Source organism: Halichoerus grypus, chromosome 9, assembly GCF_964656455.1.
Source record: "Halichoerus grypus chromosome 9, mHalGry1.hap1.1, whole genome shotgun sequence".
NCBI classification, from domain to species: domain Eukaryota; kingdom Metazoa; phylum Chordata; class Mammalia; order Carnivora; family Phocidae; genus Halichoerus; species Halichoerus grypus.
In genome coordinates, this window is record NC_135720.1 from 68,136,929 (window position 1) to 68,164,225 (window position 27,297).

At 40.5% G+C, this 27,297-nt stretch overlaps 1 long non-coding RNA gene across 3 annotated transcripts in view; it reads right to left on the bottom strand.

The window, feature by feature from the left end:
* LOC118549782 (uncharacterized) overlaps window positions 1–27,297 on the bottom strand; it is a 62,945-nt gene that overhangs the window by 15,761 nt on the left and 19,887 nt on the right. For all 3 annotated transcript variants that reach the window (XR_013441179.1, XR_013441178.1, XR_004924244.2), the window contains 3 exons: window positions 20,468–20,524; window positions 18,562–18,629; window positions 15,392–15,506 (listed from right to left, as the gene is read on the bottom strand). This is a non-coding gene — a long non-coding RNA (uncharacterized LOC118549782). The remainder of the gene's footprint in view (window positions 1–15,391; window positions 15,507–18,561; window positions 18,630–20,467; window positions 20,525–27,297) is intronic.

Here is a 27,297-nt window from a genome sequence, read left to right on the forward strand (position 1 = left end):
CCTCTCCCCACCACTTGTGCTCTCTCCCTCTCAAATAAATAAATAAAATCTTAAAAAAAAGTATTGGGAAGAAAATTACATCATCCATAATTACATCACCCAGATAGTAAGTGTGAACATTTGGCCTAGGCCCTACCAATCATAAATAGATGCTTCTTTTTTTCGTTTATAGAGTTTATGCCCCACTTTTCCTTTCCATTTGACATTATTTCTTGAACATTCTTCTATGTCCTTAAGTAGTCTTTGAAAATACGATTTTTATCAACCACATAAATTGCACTGTTTGGTGTACTATGATTTATGTGCCCATTTCCCTAATGGGGGCATCATTCCCTAATGGGGGCATCATTCCCTCCCTAATGGGGGCCCATTTCCCTAATGGGGGCATCATTCCCTAACCTTGGACATCAAGATTGTTCTAATTTTTAGTTACCATAAAAAAATTGTGTAATGCCCATCCCTTTATAGTACATTTCTTTATTTTTGGAAAGATAGATTCCTCAAATGAAACTAATAATTCAAAGCCTATTAACATTTTGAAAATTCTTAGTATCTGTTTTCAATTTGCTTTCTTTTTTAAAAAAATTTTTAAAGTTTTAATTTTACTTCCAATTAGCTAACATACAGTGTAATATTAGTTTCAGGTGTACAATATAGTGATTCAACACTTTCATACATCACCCAGTGCTCATCACAAGTGCCCTCCTTATACCCCATCACCTATTTCACCCATCCCCTTACCCACCTCCCCTCTGGTAACCACCAGTTTGTTCTCTATAATTAAGAGTCTGTTTCCTGATTTGTCCCTCTCTCATTTTTTCCCTTTGCTTGTTTCTTTTGTTTCTTAAATTCTACATATGAGTAAAAGCATATGGTATTTGTCTCTGACTGACTTATTTCACTTAGCATTATACTCTCTAGCTTCATCCATGTCATTGCAAATGGAAAGATTTCATTCTTTTTAATGGCTGAGCAATATTCTATTGTGTATATATACCACATCTTCTTTATCCATTCATCAGTCGATGGACACTTGGGCCATCTCCATAATTTGGCTATTGTAGATACTGCTGCTATAAACATCGGGGTGCATATATCCCTTCTAATTGGTATTTTTGTATTCTTTGGGTAAATATCCAGTAGTGTGGTTGCTGGATCATAGGGTAGCTCTATTTTGAACTTTTTGAGGAACTATGTTCCACAGCGGCTGCACCAGTTTGCATTCCCACCAACGGTGCACGAGGGTTCCTTTTTCTCCACATCCTCACCAACACTTATTGTTTCTTCTGTTGTTGATTTTAGCCATTCTGCCAGGTGTGAGGTGAGATCTCATTGTAGTTTTGATTTGCATTTCCTTCATGATCAGTGATGTTGAGCATCTTTTCATGTGTCTGTTGGCCATCTGCATGTCTTCTTTGGAGAAATGTCTGTTCTCTTCTGTCCATTTTTGACTGGATTATTTGTTTCTTGGGTGTTGAGTTTTATAAGTTCTTTATATATTTTGGATACTAACCATTTATCAGATACGTCATTTGCAAATATCTTCTCCCATTCCATAGGTTGCCTTCAAAAATTTGTTTTCTAAAAGGACTGTATCAATTATATCCTGATTGTTATGTATAACAGTACCCTTTGAACTGAATCTTTGCTACACTAATTTTTTAAAAAATCTTACCAGTTGGATAGATGTTTACATCTCTTAATGGCATATTGATATTAATTTGTACTTTTTGATAACTAGCTATTCTTAATAGCTTTATTGAAGTATAACTTACATACCATAAAATCTCCTTGTAAGTGCACAATTCAGAGATTCTTAGTAAATGTATAGAATTGTGTAACTATGACCAATTTTATTTTATTTTTTTTTAAATATTTTATTTATTTATTTGACAGAGAGATAGACAGAAGAGCACAAGCAGTGGGAGTGGCAGAGGGAGAGGGAGAGGGAGAGGGAGAAGCAGGCTCTGCACTTAGCAGGGAACCCGATGCGGGACTCGATCCCAGGACCCTGAGATCATGACCTGAGCCGAAGGCAGACGCTTAACCATCTGAGCCACCCAGGCGCCCAACTATGACCAATTTTAAACAATTTTAGGACATTTTCCAATTTTAGAACAGTCCCCATAATCGCCCCAAATTCCCTGAAGCCCATTTGTAGTCAATCCCTGTTCCCCTCCAGTCCTCAGGCAACCACTGATATGCTTTCTGTCTCTAGAGATTTGTCTTTTCAGGACATTTCATAGAAATGGAATTATATATAGTGCTTTGTGCCCAACTCTTCACTTACCGTACAGTTTTTTAGTTTTATCCACATTTTAGCATGTTATAATAGCATATTTTTAATTCATTTTTACTTAATATTTACTTCATTTTTACTGATGAATTCTGTAGTGTGGATTTATCACATTTGTTTATTTTTTCAACAGTTGGCGGACACTTGGGGCTCTTTTGAATAATGCTACTATAACATTTGCATACAGGTCATTGTGTGGATATATGTTTCATGTCTCTTGGCAGATTCTAGGAGTGAAATTGCTGGGTCCTCTAGTTTTTTAAATGTCCATCAAGTGATGAATAAATAAGCAAAATCAGATAGATCTCAAATTTTACTTATGTTCCTGAATGGTTTACAAAACACAGAAATCATGTTTTCAGAAACTTCTAAGGAATTCTTAGCTAAGCCGTCTGGACCTGAAGAGTTCTTGAAAGGAGTGTCTTGATAACTTTGTCAATTCCTTCTCAAGGTTATTGATTTTTTCATATGTATAATTTATTTAGTCAATTTTAGCAATTTCCCCCAGAAAATCTTCCATTTATCACTATTCTCACATGTATCAACATACCATATTATCTTACTCCATTTAAATCTTCTTTGTAATATGTTCATATCCCTTTTCCATTTCTAATATTATTTGTATGTATTTCCTCTGTTCCTGGATTTGAATAATGAAAAGTATTTCCACTTTGTTAGCCTTTAAAAGTATTTAAAGCACTTGTATTAATCCATTATGCTTTATCTTCTAATTTGTAAATTGTTATATTTATCTTTCTTATCTATTTCTGCTTGTTTGGATTTTCATCAAGTTGGACTTTCCTCATTTTTTAGTCATATACTTATTTTCATTATGTCTAGTTTACTAATGACAATGGTTAAGGCCTTCAACATACTCCTTTGTACTGATCTGGCCATATTCCACGAACAGTTATATATAATATTGTGATTTTCATTACTTTCTAAAAAGTTTGCAATTATGGTTTTGATTTTCTTTTTTATGAAATTTTAATAAAGGGTTTTTTAAATTTCTAAGTAATTGAAAGTTTAAATTTGTTTATTCTTATTTAAACTTGGGTATTTTTTTTCTAGTTTTGTTGTATTTTAGATAAAAGTTTTCTTTGTGGCCTTATATATTATTTGTTTTGCTCAGGGTTTCAAATAATAGCTTTTAGGAAGGTTTATTCTTTGTTGTTGGAGGAAAAATAATTTATTTTTTATTTTTTAATAATTATAGTACTTCAAACTTCAGCATGCTTTTTTCCTCTTTTTTGATTGTCAAAATTTAGGTCTCCTGAAGACAACTGTTTTTCTGTCCATTTCTCCTTCTGTCAATTTTTATTCTTTCTATTTAATGCTATGCTTTTATCACTGTGATATTTTCATTTGGTCTTGTATCTTATATCAACATAAAAATGCCAAAATGAATCTTTTTTCCTGAAGGCTGCTTTATGACAAATGCTACTTTGTTATTTTATTACTGTCATTCATGTTTTCATTTCATTTGCATCTGCTTGATAAAGATTTGGCCATGGTTTTATTCTTTTAACTGCTTAGAGTTAATTTTAACATTTATTGATATTTTTCCTAATTTCCAAGTGAATTCGTGTTCATGACAGAAATTCTGGCAACTATAGAAAAACACACACACACACAAAATCATCCACCATCCAGTAGCCGGAGTTTTCTCTTTTTTCTTTCCCTTCTTTTTAAATTTTCTTTGATATGTTCAAAGAAAGCCAGAAGAGCCTACACTGGGGCCTACAGGTCACGGGCCAATTAAACCAGAAACAGGATCATTTCACAGTCCAGAGCATGGGGAGACAAAGTTCTCAAGAAACTAGCTCTCGTTTCTGTTTCATTTCTTGAAATTCAAAAACAGCAAATCACACTCCTCTCTTGTCTACCGTGGGGCTGGGGAAATAAAATGATTAGATTGCCAGGGATTCAAAGCAAGAATGGCATGAATCTGCTGTGGTCAGAAGCCCAGGCATCTCCCTTGAGTCTGGACTTCAGAGAAGGTGATTCCAGTGACTGTCACTGAGAAGCAAAACCTTGGCTTCCCCAAAGGCCTGGGGCGTGCGTCAGGCTGTGTGTGTGTGTGTGTGTATGTAGGGGATCACAGCAGTAGAGAGGGTTTGGCAGCAGCCCAGAGGTCCCACTGAGGCAAAGCAGATAGTCTACACAGCTGAGTCCATTTTCTTTAGGAGGTCAAGGAAACTGGTCTGAGAGCTGCCTCAAGTCAGGTTCTAGCTGAAAAGTCAGGTCCAAGAGCTTAAGCCAAAATGTATCCTCTGTCAAAGGGTCAGAAAATAGGCTCTCCAAGGAAGGGTTAAAAGGATCGAACCCTTTAACATAAAATAAGAAAAGATTAAGTGGCTGCTTAATTAATACCATCAAACAATGAGGATTTCTTTTTAAAGAGACTGATGAGTGGTTTTCCACTATCTATCGAAGACAGAAAGGGTGAAATGCAGTCTATTTAAAACAATGGAGAGATCGAGGAGTTTCTTAACCCCCAGATTTAACAACATGGGCCGGTCTTCAGCAGATTATAGAATTTTGATCCCCAGGGATCTTTGAAGAGAGAGAAATAGCCATCCAGAATGCAGGGCCAGGAACCATTGGAAAAGGACACAGGCCTCTGGGTGGGGCAGACCTGGGCTGGAATTCCAGCTCTGCACAATCCCCGAAAGATGACTTAACCTTTTTATTCTTAGTTTCCTTACCTGTAAAATGGGCATAATGATACCTGTATCACAGATTTTTGTTGGATTAAATCAAATGACAACCTATATAAATCTCCTAGCCCAGTACTTGGCACATAGTAGGTGCTCAACAAATGTCAGTTCTTCCCCCTTTTCAACTGTCATTTGACAAGCAGTTAATCTTCCACATTCTTTGACCACTAAAGAGAATACTAATTTAATTCCACCCATTGAAGATTTATCGAGCACCTCCTTTATGTAAGGCGCTAGGGAGGATATTTGGTGTTTCTTAGCTTCCCAGCATCCATTCACCCTACCTTTGGTATGTCTCCAATTTTTATGTATGGGTCCATCCCACCTACCTGCCCTCTTGATGTGGTTTTGCTGGGGTTTACTAGGCGACACCTGACCTAGGCATTGCTAGTCAAAGCATCTTGAACAGCTCTGCCCAAAGTGATGGTTTAGGAAAGAGAACATGACCCAGTCAGAGCCAGTGAAACTCAAGGAGTTTTGCTTAAGCTCACTGGAGAGCCAGCCCTCTCTTCTCCCAAGAGCCTGGGAGGCTGGAGCTAGTGCAACCATTTAATCTCCTCAGGAGCCGGAGAATGAAAACGTGTAGAGGAGAGCTGAGTTTAGAAACAGGGAGAAGCCAGCACAATCCCAGGACTTTCTATTTATGTGACCCAATAAATCCCACATTCTATGTAAGCCAGTTGAGTTTGGTTTTATGTTGCCAAAAGGATCCAAAGTGATATATGCTGTGTAGGACATGCAAAAAAAATAAGATCAAAAAACTTATAAATAAGATGTTTACACAAGTAATAATGGGATAGGGCAAAGTATTTACTATATGCTATTTATCCAGGGCTTACCACATGCTGGACACTGCACAAGATTCTTTGCTTTGCACGTATTGTTTTGTTTAATCCTCAAACAGTTATTTTTATGGAACTAGTAGCATTTGACTTTGAACTTGAGAGATGGGTAGAAATTGGGCAGGCATGAGAGGAGGGTAAAGAGGGTAAGTGGAAAGAGGAACAAATGGAGACAGGAAAATGCAGGGACAGTTAGCAAGTGGCTGGCAGTCCCATTCACTGGGACCTGGAGGGCACAAGGACAGTAGTGGGACATAAGCCTGGAAAGACCCTTTGAGATCAATGCATTGAATTATAAGCACACTTTCCAAGTCAAAGAATTTGTGTTCTTTTTTTCTTTTTAAGATTTTATTTATTTATTTAACAGAGAGAGACACAGCGAGAGAGGGAACACAAGCAGGGGGAGTGGGAGAGGGAGAAGCAGGCTTCCCGCTGAACAGGGAGCCGATGTGGGGCTCGATCCCAGGACCCCGAGATCATGACCTGAGCCGAAGGCAGATGCTCAACCAACTGAGCCACCCAGGTGTCCCTGGGGAAAATATTCTTATCATGCAGGAAAGTGAAAATAATTTCAGAGGTGAATATAGAAGGGGAAATAATTAATGTTTAAGTATTCATAATTTTTGCCCATCCCTAATTTTTTTTAAAGATTTTATTTATTTATTCGACAGAGAGAGAGAGATCACAAGCACGGGGAGCGGCAGAGGGAGAGGGAGAAGCAGGCTCCCCATTGAACAGAGAGCCCGACGTGGGGCTTGATCCCAGGACCCCAGGATCATGACCTGAGCCGAACTGACTGAGCCACCCAGGAGCCCTGCCCATCCCTAACTTTTATAGCATGACTCCTCCTTCTGGGTCAGCAGCCAGGTGCTCTTAATTGTGCAGAGCCTAGGTCGTGAGAAACACACAACAAAACTTTAAAAACCTGAAAGGGTAAGTTCGTCTACAGAAAGAAGGATTTGGGCGATGGGCAGGGAAGAGAGACAGCAAGCCTGAGTGTTGAAGCTTGAGGGTTGGAATCTGAAGAGAGAGGGAGAGTCTCTCAGAAAGCCGTTGCACTCCACGTGAGGGTGGCAGGGAAAGAGAGGGCTTTTCTAATGTCATGGTGTGTGCTTTCTTGAAAGAAAAAGCAAAGACTTAAGGCATATTTTTGTAACTGCTTTTTTCACTTCCAGGTTGCAGAAGCTGGAATTTACTATCATTAGGAGGAAGAGCTTGAGTTGGTGAGGACTGGCTGATGGTGGGGAAGAGGAAAAGCATTTTGTGTTCAGTTTGAAGGAAGACACAGGATGGATCTGCCCAGGGAATGTGCTGCAACCAGCCTACCTTAAGAAGAGCCGCCAAATAAAGAAAAAGAAAAGTGAGAATAAAAGGTGTGGATATGTCAAAACCCGCGATGGATTCCTCCGGAAGTTTAAGAATTTTCATCTGATCTAGCAATTCTATACCTCTAAAGTACAGACCCAAAAGATTAGAAAGAGGAACTCAAACACGTACTTGCACACTGGTGTTTGTAGCAGCATTATTCACAAATGGCAGAGAGTAGGAACGACCCAAATGACCATCAATGGACGAATGAACAAACCAAATGTGATATATACATACAACAGGATATTATTCGGTCTTAACAAGGAAGGAACTTCTGACACATGTTACAACACGGAAAAACCTTAAAAATACGCTAAGTGAAATCAGCCAGACACACCAGAGAAATAGCGTTATGATTCCACTTATACGAGGCACCTAAAACAGACAAATTCATAGAGAAAGAAAGCCTAACAGAGGTTACCAGGGCCTGAAGGGGAGGGGATGAGAAGGTGTTATTCAATGGGTAGAGTTTCTGTTTGGGATGATGAAAAAGTTCTAGAAATGGATAACAGTGATGGTTGCACAACATTGTGAATATATTTAATGCCACTGAACTGTACACTTAAAAATTATTAAAATGGCAACGTTTGTGTTATGTGTGTTTCACCTCCATTTTTAACAAGCCACATGTGATGTAAGGTTTCAACCCTAGACTAAGGAGTGGGCATTTGCCTTCTGTCCCCAGACACAAGTCTTGATCAGAAGGGAGAATTATCAAAATTCTGTTCTAAGAAGGCTAATCAATAGCCATGAGATAGAGAAGCTTGGCCCAATGCCAAGCCCCGGTCTAGGGTGAGAACTCTCAAACCAGTGAGGAGGTGGTAACTCTATGAGCTAGACAACGGGAGGATCGGGGATTTTGTGATTATTTGATGGGGAGAGAGGCTTTGGGAGAGCTAGGCAGTTTTCATGATTTCAGCTCTTTCTGCCTTACAAAGTATTTGCTACAGTGGTTGGTTTCTATTTTTTAATAAGCCAAGAATTTCCTTCCTAATATTACCTAAGTTTACTTTTCTCAACTGCTGCCATAAATAGAGCTCATCAACCACGAAGTCTTTAGAAAATTGTCAAACTCAGCCAATAAATAGTACTCAACCATATGGAAAAAAGTGGGCAATCATGACTCAGGCAAAGTGACTATGTTTTTCTGAATGGAAAAAAAAAATTCCTCAATTTGATTTTAACCAAGAATGTTACTGAATGAAACTCAGATCTGTAAATCATTTTTTCATTCCTATAATGTTTCCTATTGCATAACTATATGCTTTGATAAAGAGACATGTCAAACTTTTAGCTGATCGATATCAAAGCCACTTTGCAGCCTGTTTTTCAGGATCTCCTTTCACTTTTTATGTTTCCATAACCCTGCTATTCCAATAATATTTTTATTTCAATTTATTTTCATTCTTCACACAAAATCCAAAACAAAGTAGACACCTATGTAAAAACCTGAATTCCATGGTTTGCTGCTCCCTGAGATACAGCTTAGGTGTGTTTTATTATCCAAGGGGCCCTGATACCTCTTAACCACAAATGAAGTTAAAGCAACTGTCCTGTTTACCCCACTTGCCCACCCAGCATCACACACTAGCAGAGCAGAGCCTTCAGATACTGGGACAAGAGGGAGGTACGTTTAATAATGAGGAGAAGGTCTGACATGACCAGGTGGGTACTGAAGACATCAGCCTGGTGGGTGCTGCAGTGGGAGGCTCTGAGCAGCCCCCAGAAACAGAAAGACAGAGAAGAGAGGATGGGGGTGTTGGAACTGGTATGAAGCATGAAGCTTGCCAAAAACCACCTTGGCCTTCATCAGCCCGGGTGTTACAGGCATAAGGGAAATCCTAGCTGTGCTGAAGCAGAGATCAATCTGACAGCTGGAGACAGGTGATCTTCCTCTCCAAAGCATCTACTCACATCCACGGATCTACATGGAACTTTCAAGAAAAACGCTTGAACCTTGTCCATTTCAGGTATATACAGATATATTCATTCCACAAATATTTACCGAGTGCTTCCTACTGTGCCAGACACTACGCAAAATCCCTGGGCTAGAGCTGTGACGAGTCCTGCACCCCAGGTGCTTACAGCCTTAATGGAGGAGAGACCACAATAGATAGAATAACACATAAACAAGATAGTTAACGATTGTGATAGCTACAACGAAGGAAAGAATGAGAGTGAGGAAGTAAGTAGAAACTGAGGAAGGTTGCTTCAGAGAGGGTGTTCAAGGATGTCCTAGGAAGGGGGTAACATCTGAGCTTAATCATCAAGGAGGAGACAGGGCCAGCCAGCCTCCCCTTGGGGAGTTGGAGGGAGCATCCCAGAGGAACTCAAGCGCAAGGCCTGGGAGCACGTGTTCATGACAGAGAACTGAAGGTGGAATGGCTGGAGGTGTTGACCATGACATAACACGGTTTGCTGAGCTGGCAGGAGCTAGATCTTGCAGGGCCGGTAGACCATGAGGGTGGTTGGAAGCCACTGAAGAGTCTTAAACAGGAGAATGACATGATTTTACTTATGTTTTTACAAGTTCACTCTGGCTGCTGGGAGGAGAATAGAGGCGAAAGTGGAAGTAGATTACTTAGGAAGTCACAATGATAACGCAGATAAGTGATGACAGCAGCTTAGACCAGGGAAGTGGTCCTCGGAGTGGGGTCCCTGGACCAGCAGCAGCAGTATCACCTGGCAACTTGTTAGAAATGCAAATTCTCAGGCCCTAGCCCAGCCCCACTGAATCAGAATAGGTTGGCCTATTTATTATGCTCTGGACATGCATTATGCGTCCCACCCTTCCCTCCTCTGCCCCAGTCTAGAATCCTCTCCTCTTCCCTTTCTCTCCAAATCCTTCCCATCCCTCAAGACTCACTTCTCTCCCCACCTCTCTTGAAAAATCCTCTTTGAACCTCCCAATGCACAATGATTTCTCCCTCCTCTAAATCTTTAAAACCCCTAATGTCTATGCCAGTCATCTGATACTCATCAGGCACTGCCTGGTATGACTTGTTTCTTCTTCTTGGGCTTGTATGCTGGCTTAGATGAGAGGTCAATAGAGGAGATTTTTGGAGACAGAGATGGTGCAGCTCTAGGAAACGGAGAGAGAGGCTTAGCTCTAATGGCCTTCTAGTTCTCAGGTCCAGTCTTCTGCCAAGCAGGGTCTGGTTGTGTGTCTGACCCATGAGATCCTCCTTTAACATTTCTGTAAATTGGGGCTAGCCTGAGTGGCTTTCTGTTTTTTGCCTTCAAAGGAACTTCGACTAGAGAAGAGGCAGCACAGGCTGATAATAATTCTCACCCTCCATTCTTTATATTAATCCCAGGCTCCGACAGGGTCCTGGCCTTTCCCTTCTCCTAGTGCTGTCACAGCAAAGCGTGACTACTGAATTCCGAGCATGGAAAACCAAGAATCAATTGCTCAAATGCTGTCAAAAAGTGACATTCAAGTTTGAGTGACAATGATGTCTTTGGTCCTGTCCTTATCCACTTTTCTATTTTTGGTTCTGCTCCTGCTCTCTGCAATTACAATGCTTAGTGCTTAAGCAGTTGCCAGGAGTTATTTAACAAGTACTTCGCCCTTCTTTGAAGATGATGCTTTGATCCTGAGCTTACATCCTTCTCTCGGTGACAGAGACTTCAGAATGTGCCATTTCACAAAACACCACGTCTCTTTTGGTGTTTTTTTTGAATGATGGGCTTGGGCCCATTGATTGATCCTCGAAACTGGAGCCTGTCAGAAAGAAATTTCCCCAAACCCCAGTGTCTTCAGCAAGTCACTCTCCATCTATAAAATGGGGCTCATCTGGCCAAACTTTCTCAAGGATGCCAAGAAATAAATCAATATAATGGATGGAAAGTGCTTTGTAAATAAATCCCAAATAGTATTATTATTCTAATTGCCAGTGCCCGTTCATCTTCAGATATATGAATCAAGGTATAAGTTCATGTACAAAGGACAACTACCCAGCACTCAGAGCTGGGTGGGGATGCAGAGGGTTACTCTGGGTCTTCTAAATGATGGCTATCTGGTGGGTGTGCTATAGCGGCAACTCACGCATGTATACATATTTCTTTAATATGTGAATTTTTTTACATTAAGCGCAAATTATATCTCCCATTGGAAACCTATGTGTGAATTAGGGATCAATCAAGGTTGGAAAAAAATGGGGAGGCAGGCATCAGGGAAAGAGTTTAAGCAAATTAGAAAAATATCACCCTTATCCAAAGAACTTAATGAAAGTTTGTATGAATCTTTCTCCAAAGTGTACCTTCATCCTTCATTCTTCAGCATCCAGAATATGTTGCCGGGGGTTACAGATCAAGTCTCCCAGAAACAGACTGGGGTGCAGGAAGTTTATTGGGGAGCACTTTAGGAACCCCATCTGTGGGAGAGCGAAGCAAGCTGGACTGAGCAGGAAGAGAAGCTGGATGGCATTCAGTCACAACAAAAGCCTCAGCGGACCCCACACAGGCATTCTTAAGCTGGGATGACCCGGCAGAATTGTCCCAAGTGAAGCCAAGAGGCAGGACCTTTGTATCCCCACCTGTCAGTCATCAGACTCAGGCTGCCCCCAGGAAGGGGGGAAAACAGCTCTTCATCCAAAGGCAATTTCTGGGAGGGGTTACTGGGCTGCAGGCAGTCAACCGTCACCCCCAGCAGCTTGGGTGAATGAGTGTCCCAGTCCTGAAGGAGGGGAAGGAAAGTGTCCATCTGACCAGGTCAGAGCTACCATTATGGTTTGGGGTTTTTTTTATGTGTCAATGAAATAAATGACTAATAAGTCATTCCATGAAGAAAAGGTGCTTTTCACATCAGTGTTCCTGTCGTTCCAATAGCTCGCTGTAGGGGCAGGAACATAGCCAAAATAAACTGGTATCTTACTAACAGGACCAACACGAGAAACTGTGGTCAGCTGCAGGAAAGTGCCAGACACTACCCAGCACCGCGACCCAAGCCCAACAACACACTATACCACTGACTCCTGAAACCACAGACCTGAATCCCCTGTCACAGTCATTTAATTCCCAAAGTGAGGTCTCTGCCTGAGCCCAGAGGAAAGGATTATTTTTTTTTTTTCAAGCTTGCCATCACCCTTAATGCATATACCTAGAACTGATGGCACTATTATTTCAAAAAGGCTTATGGCTATTAAACTGAAATTAAAAGGATTATCAGAAACAACTTGGAGAATTAAAAGATCAAAAATACCATCTAGAATATGTGCAATTTCCCCCATTTAAGTGATAAGATGTGCTAAAACTTACCTACACACAGTTTTGCAAGATGAAATCCTTCCAGGTTTTCCTCAAACATTTCTAGATATTTATTCCTTAGAACATTTTTATAAAACTTAACTGAAATACATTGCAAAATATCTTGTTTTTTATCAAAGCTGTGTTTTTCTTACAAGTTCAAAGGAAGGGCATTATCTCTCACCTGATGAAATGTACAAGCGGCAGCTCTATGGTCTCTGTCCTGTCTTGCTGATTACCTTAGCTCAGAAATTTATCAGTTCAAGAAGATGTATTTACTTCCTGGTTAATTTAAAGATCGTATTCTATGATTTCAGTCTACCCATAATGGACAATGTGTCCAGGCTATTATCTCAGGAGAATCACCATTTAAGTTCCTCCTGGATGCTCAATTCTTCTTTGTCCATTTGCTAGGATTTTTATCTTCAACTAGGAAAAAAATGTACATTGTCCTACATTAATAATTTGGCAGATTATAAACAACCATTGTTCCTTTCTTTTTTTGATGTTCTTCAGATTTTTTAAATGACTATAACAAGTACTTTGGGTGTCCCTGACCCTTTCCAACTTATCACTGTCATAATGTACCTAATTGATAGACAAATAAGTATTTATTTTATGCCTGGGTATGAAACCAGTCTCTATCGGTACTCGGTATGGATAGATTCTCACCAGCATGAGAGGCTATATAAATTACTGGCTAATAGGCATGGATTCTTCAGCTAGATTGCCTGGCTACAGATCACACCTCTGTCACTTAGCTCTAGAAAAATCACAACTTCTCCGTGCCTCAGCTTCCCCATTTATAAAATGAGAATATCTACTCATAGGGTTACTGTTAGAATTATTTCAATTAAAAGCAGTGCCTAACACATAAGTGATAGATATATATATATATATACACACGCATATGCTAGTACTATTATTGTTATACTATTTTTACAAAAAACCCAACAATACACATTTAAAATTGTTACCGCTTATACAGCTAAATTATGTCATTTTTAAAAATAACAGCACAAAATTCATTCTGGCTTAATCATTCTCTTCTGTTATAAATGAGATCATGCTCTATATGTCACATCCATAGGCGCCAAAAACATGATACCTGAGGTAGTTAAAATATCCATTCATTTATTCCATGGCACATCTCTGAGCAAAGCATTGAACTGGGTGCTAGTACTCCAGGTACCATTAGGACGTGGGTCCTGCCCTCGGAGCACTATTCCTCCCAAAGGTCCACAAACACTGGCCCTTCATGGAGGTGGACAGTGGCCTTTCCAGTACATCATCTTATCTCATATTTATTCTCAAGCAATCATTGTTAGCGGATGCCCTTATACCCTGAGCATGAAGCTTCCTTTCAGGTAACTGAAAGTTTAAGAAGGATATATATTGCACATTAGAAAGTGAAAGGAGTTTCCAAAGAAAGGAGTTAGCAGATGCGATAGTATTTTTCTACAAAATCATTGTGATCTCCCTACCAATATCTATTTCTAGGCAAGTGCTATATTAATATACCACTTTCCGCACATCTACCACTAAAGAGAACTGACAGAGCTAGTCTTTTTCCCTTTCCCTGTCATTCCTTGGATAACATGGTTTGCTTCACAAAATTACTTGTTTAGTTTGATGGCTCACTAGTGTCACCAATAAAGTTTACTGGGTATATTACTAATTAAGTCACATGCATTAATTGTATGCTTACTGTGGGATGCTACACAATACATAGGAAATTTTAAAATACCAAAAAAGGTATTAACCAAATTTTAAAATTAAAAAAAATACAAAAGTCATGAGAGCATATTTGAATTAACCAGGGAAAACTTTAAAGAGGTGAATGTGAAGCCAGAAAAATTACCTACGTGGACTAGTGATAGCAGAGAAGGGGCGGTGGTATCCAACAAGGCACAGAGGAAGGAATTAGAAAATCTGTGCTGTGGTCTCCCTGTGATAAACACACCCCACACACCTCTACTTTCCCAAAACTCATGTTTGTCTGAGGGCAGAGATAAACTGGTCAATGAACTTGACAGATGTTTGTAGACTCTCGGTCAGCCACGTGGCTGAACAGGATACCCCAACTTCTGTGATCCCAGGTGAGGATGACCTTCTTAAGTTTCTCTAGGTGACTGAAGTTGGACATCAGGGATCCCTGTGAACCCCAGTGGAGCTCTACCCATCAGAGGAGAGTTTTGGGTCCTGGAAATCATCTGCCATTGGCCACTGAGTAGTCGATGGTGATTCCCTACACTCTTATTGCCTGGGGAATGTTTCCTAACACAAATACAGAAAGTATTTTCAAGGCTGCCCAATCCAGAAATCTGATCCAAGTAGCTCCTGAGGGGCATTAAAACTGCCCTCCTGTGGCCACAGTATGAGAAAGAACCCAGACACCAGAGAAACCACACACTGAGAGGACCCAGGTTAGGAAAGCAGAGAGCCAAACATCCTGCTCCAGTGCTCACCATTAGCAAAGACCAAGGACTCTCTGGTAGCAATGAAGGGAGTCAAGAAGCAAATGTCCAAAAGGACAGGCAGACAAGCCAAGGAGAAGAACGACATGGACACATCTGAATATTGGACAGGACCAGCGAGGCTTCCAGCAATTTCTGTGTGACGAGAGACTAAAGCCTGACATTGAAATCCACACCTTTGTTCAATCTTAGGACAGAGAGCAAGGTCAAGCTTTTTTAACAGATTCTTTGGTCTTCATAAAACTTCTACTTTAAACATCTTTCTACGGTATCGTTATTTATACATACCTGGACCTAGTGGTCACTACCTTTAGAGTTAAGTTGCCAGGATCTGGAGTAAAGCAAACAAAACAGGAATGCCCTCTCCCTTTCTCCACCCTTAGGAACTGTCCTAAGAGAATTACTTGTGTTACAGTGTGCCACATCACACGGGGCACATACCTGGAGATGAATCATGTCCCTCTTCAAGGTGGTCTGGGTGAGCCTTTCAAGGACATTCTGTGCAGCTGAAACTTCTCTAATCCTAAACTGTGGATCCAGTGCCATGCCAGCCAATCTGGTGTGGGAAGACGGAGAAATCCACTTACCTTGATATTCTCCAGCTTTTCTAACTTGAACTTGATTCGTTCATTCATTCATTCATTCGTTCGTTCATTCAACTGGCTCATATATAGCACTCACTAAGGGCCCAGGACTGCTCTAAGCACTTTATGGATTAACCCATTTAATCTACCCCACACACCATCAGTTGGGTGGCTTCTGCACCCCTCCCCCTCTACACAGAAACCATCCCTTGCCCTTCAGGTGTGTCTACTTCTTTATTTGTTTATGCCTTTTATGCGATCATGTGTAATGCTCTTATTTATGTGTTTGTGTCATTCTGAGCTGGATTACTGGCTTTAATAGGCAAGAACTCGACGCTGACACTTAGCCAAATGCTATGACTTGTAGAGACTTTGACGTTTCTCGCCTCCCTGGCAAACTGTGGAGGAGGGTGCCACTCGCTGATGTTGTAGCTTCCTCTTAGGAGCTTACCCTTCAGGCTTCCTGAGGAAAAAACAGCTTGCTCCCCCTTCCTCTTTTGGGGGTATCTGTCTATACATGTACTGTATACCGCATGAACTGAGGCTTCCGTGCCCCACCCCCACTCAGGTATCTCCGCATTGCTGGGTATCCCTGGAAAGACATCATTTTTCCTGCCAAATTGCAAGACTCTGTGTCTGAGGGCCAGAGCCCTAGCAATTTCCTTCCACACCCAGGCCTGGCTCTGTCACACTTGGCCCGACCATGGCAGTGAGACTCTTTATGGAGTGCTTAGTGCAGCACTCTGGCAATTAGGGGCTTGACAAATGCTTTTTCATGATGCTGAAGCTGAGGATCAGAGGAACAAAATTTTCCCTGGAACAAAGGGGCATATTGTGTGTGAATTCACCTTTTATGATGGCTGTCTGGCCACTGGACCCCTGTGTGCCCAGCATGCAGGGAAGCAACACCATGAACATGGACACAGGACTGGGCATGCAGAGACTGGGGCCATGGCGCCAAGCCCTTTAGCACCAGAATGTCTCTACTGCACACAGAAACAAGAAAACCCTAAATTAATAACTAAGTTAGGGAAATATGAACTGACACAAAGAATTTGGAACTCACAAACTGGCATGAGAAAAAACCCATAGATTCCAAGCTCAATAGCAAGTATATATTAAAAAACACTAATTAGCAGGCAAAATGCAGGTTCATGAAACAAAGCTCTAAAGAAAGTGAAGAAGGATGGAGAGTGGGGGGCGCTGGGGCGGGGGAAACAATTTCCCTAGTGAGAATGATGAGAGAATGCTTGCTCAAGGGCAAATTTTATGGAAAATCATGATCCAGTGCTAACAGAGGGAGAAACCTTTCCAAAGAGTTAATGGAGCAGTTAGAGAAATTCAGGTTCAGTAAATCATGAGGACTGGGAGTATTGATCTGAACATTCTGGTGGGTGAAAATATGAAGCTGAGCTGCTGACCAAACTATATAATAGAACAGCTCTTCAAAAGTGGCTGGGGATTTTAGTTGCTGAGTTGATGCTGGAGTCTTGCCCACTGAGCTCTCCCTCCCAAGAATTTCTCTTAAGAAATTCTGCCCACTCTAACCCGGAAGTTAGTTGCCTCTCCCACTCACATAACTGCACCTCTCATCTCTGATGATCCCAAATCCACAACCTCCAGCCCAACCTCTCATCTGATCTCTGGTGGGTATTTCCAGATCTCTCCATGACAGGGCTACTCAAGCAACCTGCAATCATAGCTACTTAGACACTCATCACCTCAATGCCCTCACAGCCATAACCAATGAGAAAACAAAACAAAGCAAGCAAACTCACCACAAAACCATCCAAATTGTGTTCCCTGCCCTCCAGCCTTGAACACCTGGGGACACCTGCGATTCCTCCCATGTCTTCAGCTCCTCTACCCAATTTGCCAATAATAACAGCATTTAACCTTGGCCAGTTATTCAACTTTCTCTAATTCTGTTTCCTCATCTGGAGAATGCGAATAATAAAAATTGACATGAGGACTGAAGAAGGCCATGTATGTCAAGTGTCAGAATGACACTTGGTTCCACATGAGCTGTCATTTTTACCAGTACTGGCGTTACGTTAAAATATTTCTTCACCTCCTTCCACTGTAGGCTCCAGCAGCATCACACTGAGGCCTTTATTGCCTCAGCCCTACAATAGAATCCCAAACATTTAGAGCTAGCAGACTCCTAAGGGAAATGAAATACTCAATCTAGGGTATTTTCACTTCTCTACACTGGCTCCTCTCAGCCTTGTGAATGCCATAGCTCTCGCCCTGCTCTTCTCCAGGGCCAGTGTCTCCCTTTCTAAATACTCGGTCTACATCAGCCCCTGTTCAAGAACCTACTGTGGTTCCCCAGGGTATGGCTATCCCCAGGGAGGGTGAGCCCCAGGCAACTGTATTTTGCAGGTACATCTGTGTATCGGCAATTTTACTGGAAAATGAACCCATGTGAGGTATAGTGATTTACTGATGAAGATTTGGAATAATGGGTATTTATTTATTGCCCAATGTGAATGTTCTTATCTTCTTCATCCCCTGTGAATGAGCGTTACCCCAAATCAGCATGTCAGCACCACTCTACAGGTCCAGTGTCATGCAATATTACAAAAGAAATAACTTGCCGGCCAGTGTCAGTGGGAATGTATGCTGACCAAGCTGCTCTCTTGAATTAGGCCCCACTTTGGCTCTAAAACAGTACATAAGTATGAGTTCCAGAACTCCTCTAAATATCTGGTCAACCTTACAGGCTGGATAGAGAGTAGCAGCGAAGGACTTCAAGGAACGGCATCCAAATCACAAGGACTTGTGAGGTGTAGGGATCTAAGACAGGGTTCTTGCCCATGGCTAAGAGCAGTACTGTCTCATCAGGTGGTTAATAGATTGAGATGCTCTGGAAGAGTACCTCAGAGCCACTTTTCTTAGCTTTATGAAGATGTCTGGCCAATTGCATTATATGTTAAATAACTAGGAACTTGGATGCATCAAAAATTAATAGAAAATTGTATGAATAATGAATCTGTGGCAGTGTATAAAATGATCATACATTACCTCCAGTTAGACAATGAATCCTTGAAATGGTATGAGCTATGTGACCTGACAGTCTTTTCACTGGTGGCCTGAGGAGAACAGGAACAAAGGAGAGAGTAAATAAAATCTGGGTGAAGGACATTCAGCTATCCAAGTTACTTTTGCTTATAAAGCAATGTGCCCAAGTGTCTACCCGACCCCTTCTTTCTCAGAGACTTGCCACACACAGCCCTGAGCCCCTGAGCCTAAATTGCAGGTGGTGAGGCTGATCCCAGCCTCCTAGGATTAACAGACCCCTTAGGATGCAAGCAAAGTAGGTTTGGTCAGCCATCCTGGAGCCAGGCCGGCCAGGGCTGTGATTGTGGGAACTGCATTGATCTGGTCTGGGCCACAGAGGGTCAGGTATAGGAAGAACCTAAAATAAGGCAGTGTCTACCAACCTCCCACCTCTACCCCTAACCGCCCCCCTCCCCAAGACTGCTTTGGGACCTCCAAAGAGAAATATTATAATCCATGTCCATCTCCAGCCTCATGAGGTCATTTTCCAAAGGTTAAAGGCTTCATAGTTTCCCGTGTCTCCTCATTCTGCCAGTATCCAATTACTAGGTTCTCTCTTACTCTCTCTCTTTCACACACACACACACACACACGCACGCACGCACACACACACACGTGCACACACAGAGCGTTGGCACATTCTGGCTTGCAGAGTTTTAGATAATATGTTGGCTCAACAAGAGAAAAAAAATGAGCATTTCCTGGCAAATTAAAGACAAGCAGAGCCTGGTAACACAGGTGATGGGGCGGACAGTTACAAAGTCTGCCTCCCCACACTGCTTCTTTGATGCAATTCTTTTTGTGCCCTAAAGGAATTTCATGGTAATGAAATCTGTACTCAAAAATCAAGCCTTCCTAACTAGAGATACCTTGGGACTATTTGCTCTCTGCAGGGTAGCCGTGTGCGGAATGACCCTGTTTCTGAGTGTGCATGGGAGACAGTGGGTGGGGGGGAAGGGGGATGTTGCTATCAATGTATGATCTGAGCCTACTTTGAAAGCCGATCCCAAGGGGTAAAATAAGATATGGAACTAATTTGATGAGACACTAAAATCTTCTGACCTGTCTTATCTAACAGAATTCTGGTGCTTGTTTTTCATTATAAAGATCTGGGGTAATAACTTTATTTAGTGCTTGCATTTTTTCCCCCTGGATTTCTAGTGGAAAGTCAAAGACACTGATTTACAAACAGAGGTTTCTTAAGTACTATTTTTAGAACAATGCTGTATAACAGATTTATAAGGGGGTTAGGGGGGAGAAACTACAGTCACTTTTGAGCAAAGTAGCATTTCACTGCATAATAATGAAGTACTAATTGCTCTTTGTCATCACTTTTTATGCAAATTGCCCCTGGAGCATTTGCCCAACATGCATTTTACATTTTAACAAAGAAAGTGGAGTCTTGATAAACAAGAATCGTATACCCAAGCAAAAATAAAAATATCAGCTATAAAATAAAACTGCTTAAGGTGCATTCTCTAAGGATATAAATTTTTCTATTATATCTTCCCCATTATTAGATCTATTTGACCAGTAAGATTCCTTTGAATCTAAAATAACAGTTTATGTGTTAGGCAAAAAAAAAAATAAGTTTGTATGCCAAACATGCACATTTTACTCATCCTACAATTTACAGTGGAAGTTAGATGTGAACTCATGTACCCAGCAGAATTTAAATAGATCAGGTCAAAAATCCAGATTGGCAAAGGAATCAAATTGTGTCAAGGCATTTTTCAAAGGCGCAAATCTCACTATTTCAGAGGTTTCAGTTATTCTAATGGATTCCCATTTTCATAGAGACAGTCATCAGCATTATCAAAAAAGAAACATGATTTGCGTATCATAAATAGGTACAGAGTTTGAAACATACCTTCAGGACGTGTGTGTTCAAAATCTGGTCTGGAGAGTGTTACTGGTTGCTATCATACTAACACCAGGCAATAGGGGGAAAAAAGAGAAATGTGATTTATAAGTTTTCTGGGACCTTCAGAGAAATCTAAAATTCAAACCTGGCCTTCCAGGTCATTATGAAGATATATTTGTGGAGGAAAGAGGATAGAACATATTTTATTTAACAGTCTGTTAGCTTGATCTATACCATTTAAATATTTAAACATATGGTACGTGGGCCTCCATTTGTACTCTTGCCCCAGGCCCCACAAATGTTAGGGGAAGGTCTGCTTCTAAGAGCCACTCCCCCGCTTCCAACTCACAAGCTTCAATCCAATCTGTACATGTTCATTCTAAAAATGGAATGCAATTGGCTTTAAAGGCAGCTGATCTTGAGGGCCGTAACCTATGCTATTCAGTAAATCCACACTTTGCAAATAGAAAAATACAGTGTGTGACAAGGTGCTATTTATGGAGCAATAGATGATTTCTTCCCAAATGCAGAGAAATGGACTGTTGCCTTATTAAATGACCATTGTAGAGTGTTATTTCCAAAGTAGGATAATTCCTGGAATAATAATTATTATACTGTGAAGCCTATTTAATTCTAGACTTCAAAGCCGTTTACAGTCCTAAAGTTATTAGTCCACAGTCCCTTCTTCTGAGCTGGATCCATAAGGTGTTATCCATTCACTTTTATAAGCACGCACGCTCAGACCCAGAAGAGTATTGCCTGCGGTCCTTGAATGAGTCAAGGAGCAAGTGGAGTGAGGAATCCTCACTCATAGGCCCAGATTCCCTCCATTAGACCACCTGATTATGAGATGAAATACTGGTAAACATGAGCTTCTGTGCCCAGGAAATGCACTGTGAAGGGCATAATGAATTACTTATGCTATGTAGTGTATGTATAAATCATATTAAAACATGCTGAATAGTACATTATCATGCTTCTATTTTGCATTACAAAAGTAACTAATGTAAGCTGCAAAGTGTACGTTTAATCCATTATTCATTTCCAAAAGTAGTCAGACCACTATTCAAGTACAATAAAAGGCTACCAGTATAAGCAAACCTGCTTTTCAATTTATGAAGATGAAACAGCAAGATTTTAAAATCAATTTTAAATTAGGCAAGCTGTATTTATCAAAACACATCAAATCTATGCATTCCTAGCTCAGAGGGAGAAATTATTAGGAACCCTAATTTTCCCGCCAAAAGATTATATTTCTTAAGTCTGGACTCAATATAATTACTTTTACTATGTGTGATTCTCTGATATTATTTGTTTTACTTTACTTTTAATGTTTACAGCAGATCAAAAGCTATTTTTAGTTTTCTTTCTCATTTAGGTTGAGTTATCTACATTCTGGTTTTCCACAGCACTACCTGGGGAAACAAATTTTCCCCAGCATACAAGCAAACAATTTGGATGGACTTATCAGCCCTGAGCACCCCATCTGAAGTACCCCTCAAAGGTCCTTCTAGTTAGCGTTCAATATCCAGAAGCCGTAAAAGAAAAGATTGATACAAATTGATACAAAATCAACAGTAGCATAAGATACAAGTGACAAACTAAGAAAATGTTTGCAATCTAAATCATAGTGGGTCAAGCCCTTTAATGTTTAGTGAGTCTTAACAAATTGAGAAAAGTCCAAAAGCCCAATAGAAACTGAACAAATGATGTGAACATAAAATTCACAGAGAGAGCAATACAAATGGTTCTTACAACATACAAAAAGATGTGCAGGGGTGCCTGGCTGCCTCTGTTGGTGGAGTGTGTGACTCTTGATCTCAGCGCTGTGAGTTCAAGCCCCACATTGGGTGCAGAGATTACTTAAAAAATGAAATCTTGAGGGGCGCCTGGGTGGCTCAGTCAGTTAAGTAACCGACTCTGATCTCAGGGTTGTAGGATCGAGCCCTGTGTCGGGATCCATGCTGGGCAAGGGGCCTGCTTAAGATTCTCTCTCTCCCTCCCTCTCTCTCTCTAATGAAAAAAAAAAAAAGTTAAAAAACATAATAATAAAATAAAACCTTGAAAAAAAAAGATGTGCAACCTCACGCACACAGAGCAATTCAAATTAAAGCTAAATGATGATACCACTTCAAATTGGCAAACATTTCTCAAAGTTCGATAATATAATTGTTACCAGGGCTGTGCGGAAACAGTCACTTACAGATGCTAGTGGGACTGCAAATTAGAATAAGTCACGTGGATGGCAACATGGCCATCCCTATCAAAGTGACATGCTTGGACCCAGTAATCCCACTTCTGGGACTTTACCCCACAGACAGCTACACCAGCACACTTAATGAAACAATATATATATACAAGGTCATTCACTGCAGTATTATTGCAGTAATAGCAAAAATTTGGAAACAACCCAAGTGCATGTGATGGTTAATTTTATGTGTCAGTTTGACTGGGCCACAGAGTGCCCACCCAAACATGATTCTGGGTGTTTCTGTGAGGGTGTTTTGGGATGAGATTAACACTTAAATTGGTATACTGAGTAAAGCAGATTGCCCTCCCTGTTGTGGGTGGGCCTCATCCAGTTACCTGAAAAAAATGAAAAGGCTGACCCTCACCTACTCTCCCCTCCCTGCAATAAGAGACAGTCAGCTTTTTCCTGCCTTTGAACTGAAATATCTGCTCTTTCTGGGTCTCAAGCCTGCCAGCCCTCAGACTGGAACTACACCATCAGCTCTCCTGGGTCTGCAGCTTGCCAACTCACTCTGCAGATCTTGGGACTCTGTCAGCCTCCATAATCACATTAGCCAATTCACACACACACACACACACACACACACACACACACACAAACACACACACACACGGTTTTGGGGTTTGTTTCTCTGGAGAACCCCAATACAATAGAGAATTGATTAAATAAACTATCATATGCATACTAGGAATAGTACTCAGATATAGAAAAACAAATGGAGATGATCTGTATGTGATCTCCAGGACATACTAAGTGAGTAACAGTAATATGCAAAACAAGATATATTATATGCTAATCTTTGCATGAAAGGAGGGATAAGAATATACATTTGTAATTGTTTATATGAAAAAGAAACACAAAAGTAAATAAATAAAATTATTCTACTGGGGATCAAAGTGAACCAGGATATGCAAATGAGTAATTTTTCAATCCTTTTGGTTTTTAAATCATGTGAATATACTACTTATCAAAAAAAAAATTTTAAGTTACAAATTGATAATAGTGTTTCTTTATCATATCACCCTAATTTATTTCTTTTATGGCACTATTATTGTCTGAGGTTTTCTTGTTTAGTTATTGGTTTCCTTATTTCCTTCTCTCTAGAACGGGGTCAGCAAATTATAGCCCAAGGGCCAAATCCAACCCACTTCTTATTTTGTAAATGAAGTTTTAGCAGTAAACAGCCCTGCCCATTCATTTATATATTCATAAGGCTGCTTTTATGGTACAGCTGCCGGGCTGAATAGCTGTGACTGAGACCACATGACCCATGAAGCCTAAAATATTTACTATCTGGCCCTTTACAAAAAACGTTTACTGACCCTTGTTCTAGAATGTGAACTCCTTCCAAATCAAATGTAAAGGCAGAAAGCTTATTCAGTCTTCACTGTATCCTTCAGAATACTGTCTAGAGCCTAGTAGGTGCTCATCAATTCTGTCACAGGTTGGGTTTCCAGGGAAATGAACTCTGAGAGGGAGATAGCAGGTGGGAGGTTTCTTAGGGAGTGTTCCTGGGATTTACCTGAGGAATGGGAAGGAGCAGGGCTGGGCAGAAGGAGAAGTCAAGCCTTGGTGCAGTCTCAATGGAATGCCTCCCCTGAACTGGCAGGGAGTTCTGAAAACAGGGTGATCCTTCAGAGCTCTCCAAATGAGTTGAGAGAGCTGGGCCTTTATACTCCCACTTGGATCTGTCATTGGATGGGGGCCAAGCCAGGAAGGAGGTGTGACCTTGAGGGAAGCAGCTATCTTCAGCCAACACTAATCCTGGAGCGGCACCACCAGTAAGGGCTGTCTTCCAGCAGCATTCCCAAAAGCTGGGGTAATAAGTCTCTAATGGGGGGTGGGGAGAGTGGGGACCCACAACATAGCATCCATCACAAGGACTAACTAAATACCTGTGTTTGTATGCATCTGCTCCAGTGATCATTCCACCTCGCAATACCATTCAGATTTCATTGTCATAATCTTTCTTTGGGCTTTTCAGTACGTCTTAGTTTGTACACTCTCAGAAGCAGACTCCGAGACAACCACAGGGGTGTAAGTAGTTTTTTTGTGAGATGCAGGAAACACCAGTAGAAGAATGGAGACATCAGACAGGGAAGGTAAGGTGGTTAATCCACCGCCCATGGCAATGTACACAAGTGCTGCTCAAAGTGGGATTCCGGGAAGAGTGCCCATCCGGGAACTGTTTGCCACTGAGTTTACAAAGGACGGTTGTTCTCAATTCCATTTCATCCTCATCCTTGGTTTCTGAGCAGAATTGGGTAGAACTGTTTTTCTGCTCACTCAAAATCATTATCTTAACTTAAAGTGAAGAGCCAATGCCTGGATGCAAAAGTTATGCGGGTGCCTAAATGCTATAGAGCAGCTTGGTATAAAAATCCCTCCCCTTTGTTTCCTTCTCTCATAAGGGAACCTAAACACCAGCTTAGACATTATCAAACACAAGGTGCAGGTTTGCTTTTTCTAACAACTTCTCCGCTCTAGGAGTGGCTGACCTGCAGTTTGTTTCATTTCCCTTACTCTCCTATCATCACCATCAACACAAGGAAAACTGAAAGAGAAATACCCACCTAGAACATTTCACCCAGGAGATTGCAACCACACGACCATGCTTTTCAATAAGAGGATAGTAATTTTCACATTTTTCCAGGAAGGGTAAAATATTTCCCATCACGAACTTAAGTTTTCTAGCCTTTGAATCTAGAGATTCTGGATTAAAACAACAGTTCCTATGGGAACAAAGTATCAGTTTCTCTTAGCAACCACTGCAGCTTTTATAACATTGATAAACTTGGTTTCAACATGTAACTACTGTCACTGAGAGCTTAATGTTACTGTAAAACCAAGCCTACCATAGTGTGATTAAAAAAATACATTTTAAGCAGGATACAGAATTATATACAAATAGTGATCAGTATGTACAAAATAACATGTACAAAACACAGAAAGATGTCAAAGAAATAAACTAAAATACTAAATTTTTTTCCTCATGTCCATACTTTCTAAATTTTTGCTTTGTGCACAAAACAACTCTAGTGCCAAAAAAAAAAAAAAAAAAAAAAGTAACTCTAAACACAACATAATTGGATTTTAAATTAGAGATACAGAATGGAAGTATTATATGGAACTCTAAGCTGGCCGGCGTCAGACTGTTCTCTTCTCGTTCTGGCTTCATGACTACATCACTGGATGGCAAAGCCCACGTCACTTCACCACTGGCCTGCATGCTCTTCCCATGAAAAATGATGTCTAAGCTTCTTTTGAACCCTAAAATTTAATGATTTTATAATTTTCCTTTCCCGCAATAATATTATGTTGGGGGATGACCCAATATTGGAGCAGTTCATAGACTTTGGAGAGCATGAAAACCATCAGGAAATAAAAAATAAGAAGCATAGGTGAGGATGTGGAGCAAAGGGAACCCTCCCGCACTGGCGGTGGGAACGTAAATTGGTGCAAGCACAGTGAAAAGCAGTATGAAGCTTCCTCAAAAAAATTAAAAATAGAAGTATCATATAATCCAGTAATTCTGCTTGTGGGTATGTATCTGAAGGAAATAAAATCTGGAAGAGATAGCTGCCCCTCCATGTCCATTGTAGCATCATTTACTCTAGCCAAGATTTGGAAACAACCTGAGTGCCCGCTGGCGAATGAATGGATAAAGAAAATGTGATATATATACACAGTTAACCCTTGAATAACACAGGCTTGAGCTGTGTGTCACTTATATGTGGATTTTTTTTATAGTACAATACTGGAAATGTATTTTCTCTTCCTTATGATTTTCTTAATAACATTTTCTTTTCTCTAGCTTACTTTAGTGTAAAAATACAGTACAGAATACACACAACATACAAAATATGTGTTAATCAACTGTTTATGTCATCTATAAGGCTTCTTGTCAACAGTAGCCTTAGTACCTACAACAATATCAACAGATGATATATATATCTCAGCTTTTACTGGGAACTTTCTTCTCCCATGAATATGAAACTAGGACGCACTGATAAGCAAAAAAGAAAAGGCCTCATAGAGGAGTTGCTTCTTGAAGATAAGGAAATTTTTTAAAAATTCAAAACAGAAATGTTTTTACTAGCTGTTTATTATAAAAAGACAGGGTTTGATTTAATAACCAGAAGAAAGCAGTTCAAGGGTTGTATGGTGCTAGACTTCTGATGCAGGGTTGGAGTGGGGGAGGTGTTCCTATCTTGGTGCTTATATTGTTCGACATGGGTTCTCTTTAAATGCATCCTAGGTTTAAGGAAATACAAGGTATGAAATTCAGAATGCGTAAAACATAAAGTGGGGCATAATGAAACACATTTCAAGTGCATTCCTACCTTTACAAAAAGATTATGTACATAAACTTTGAAATAGGAATGTTCCCTTCAGCATTTAAGATATCATTAGTTTGGTAATAATGTATTTCTTGATATGGGTGCTGGTTCTATGGGTGTGTTCACTTTGTGAAAATTCATTGAGGTGTGAACTTATGATTTGTGCCCTTTACAACAAGTATGTTATAATTTAGTAAAAACTTTACCTCAAAATTCATTCATTACAAATAATCCAATGTGCATAC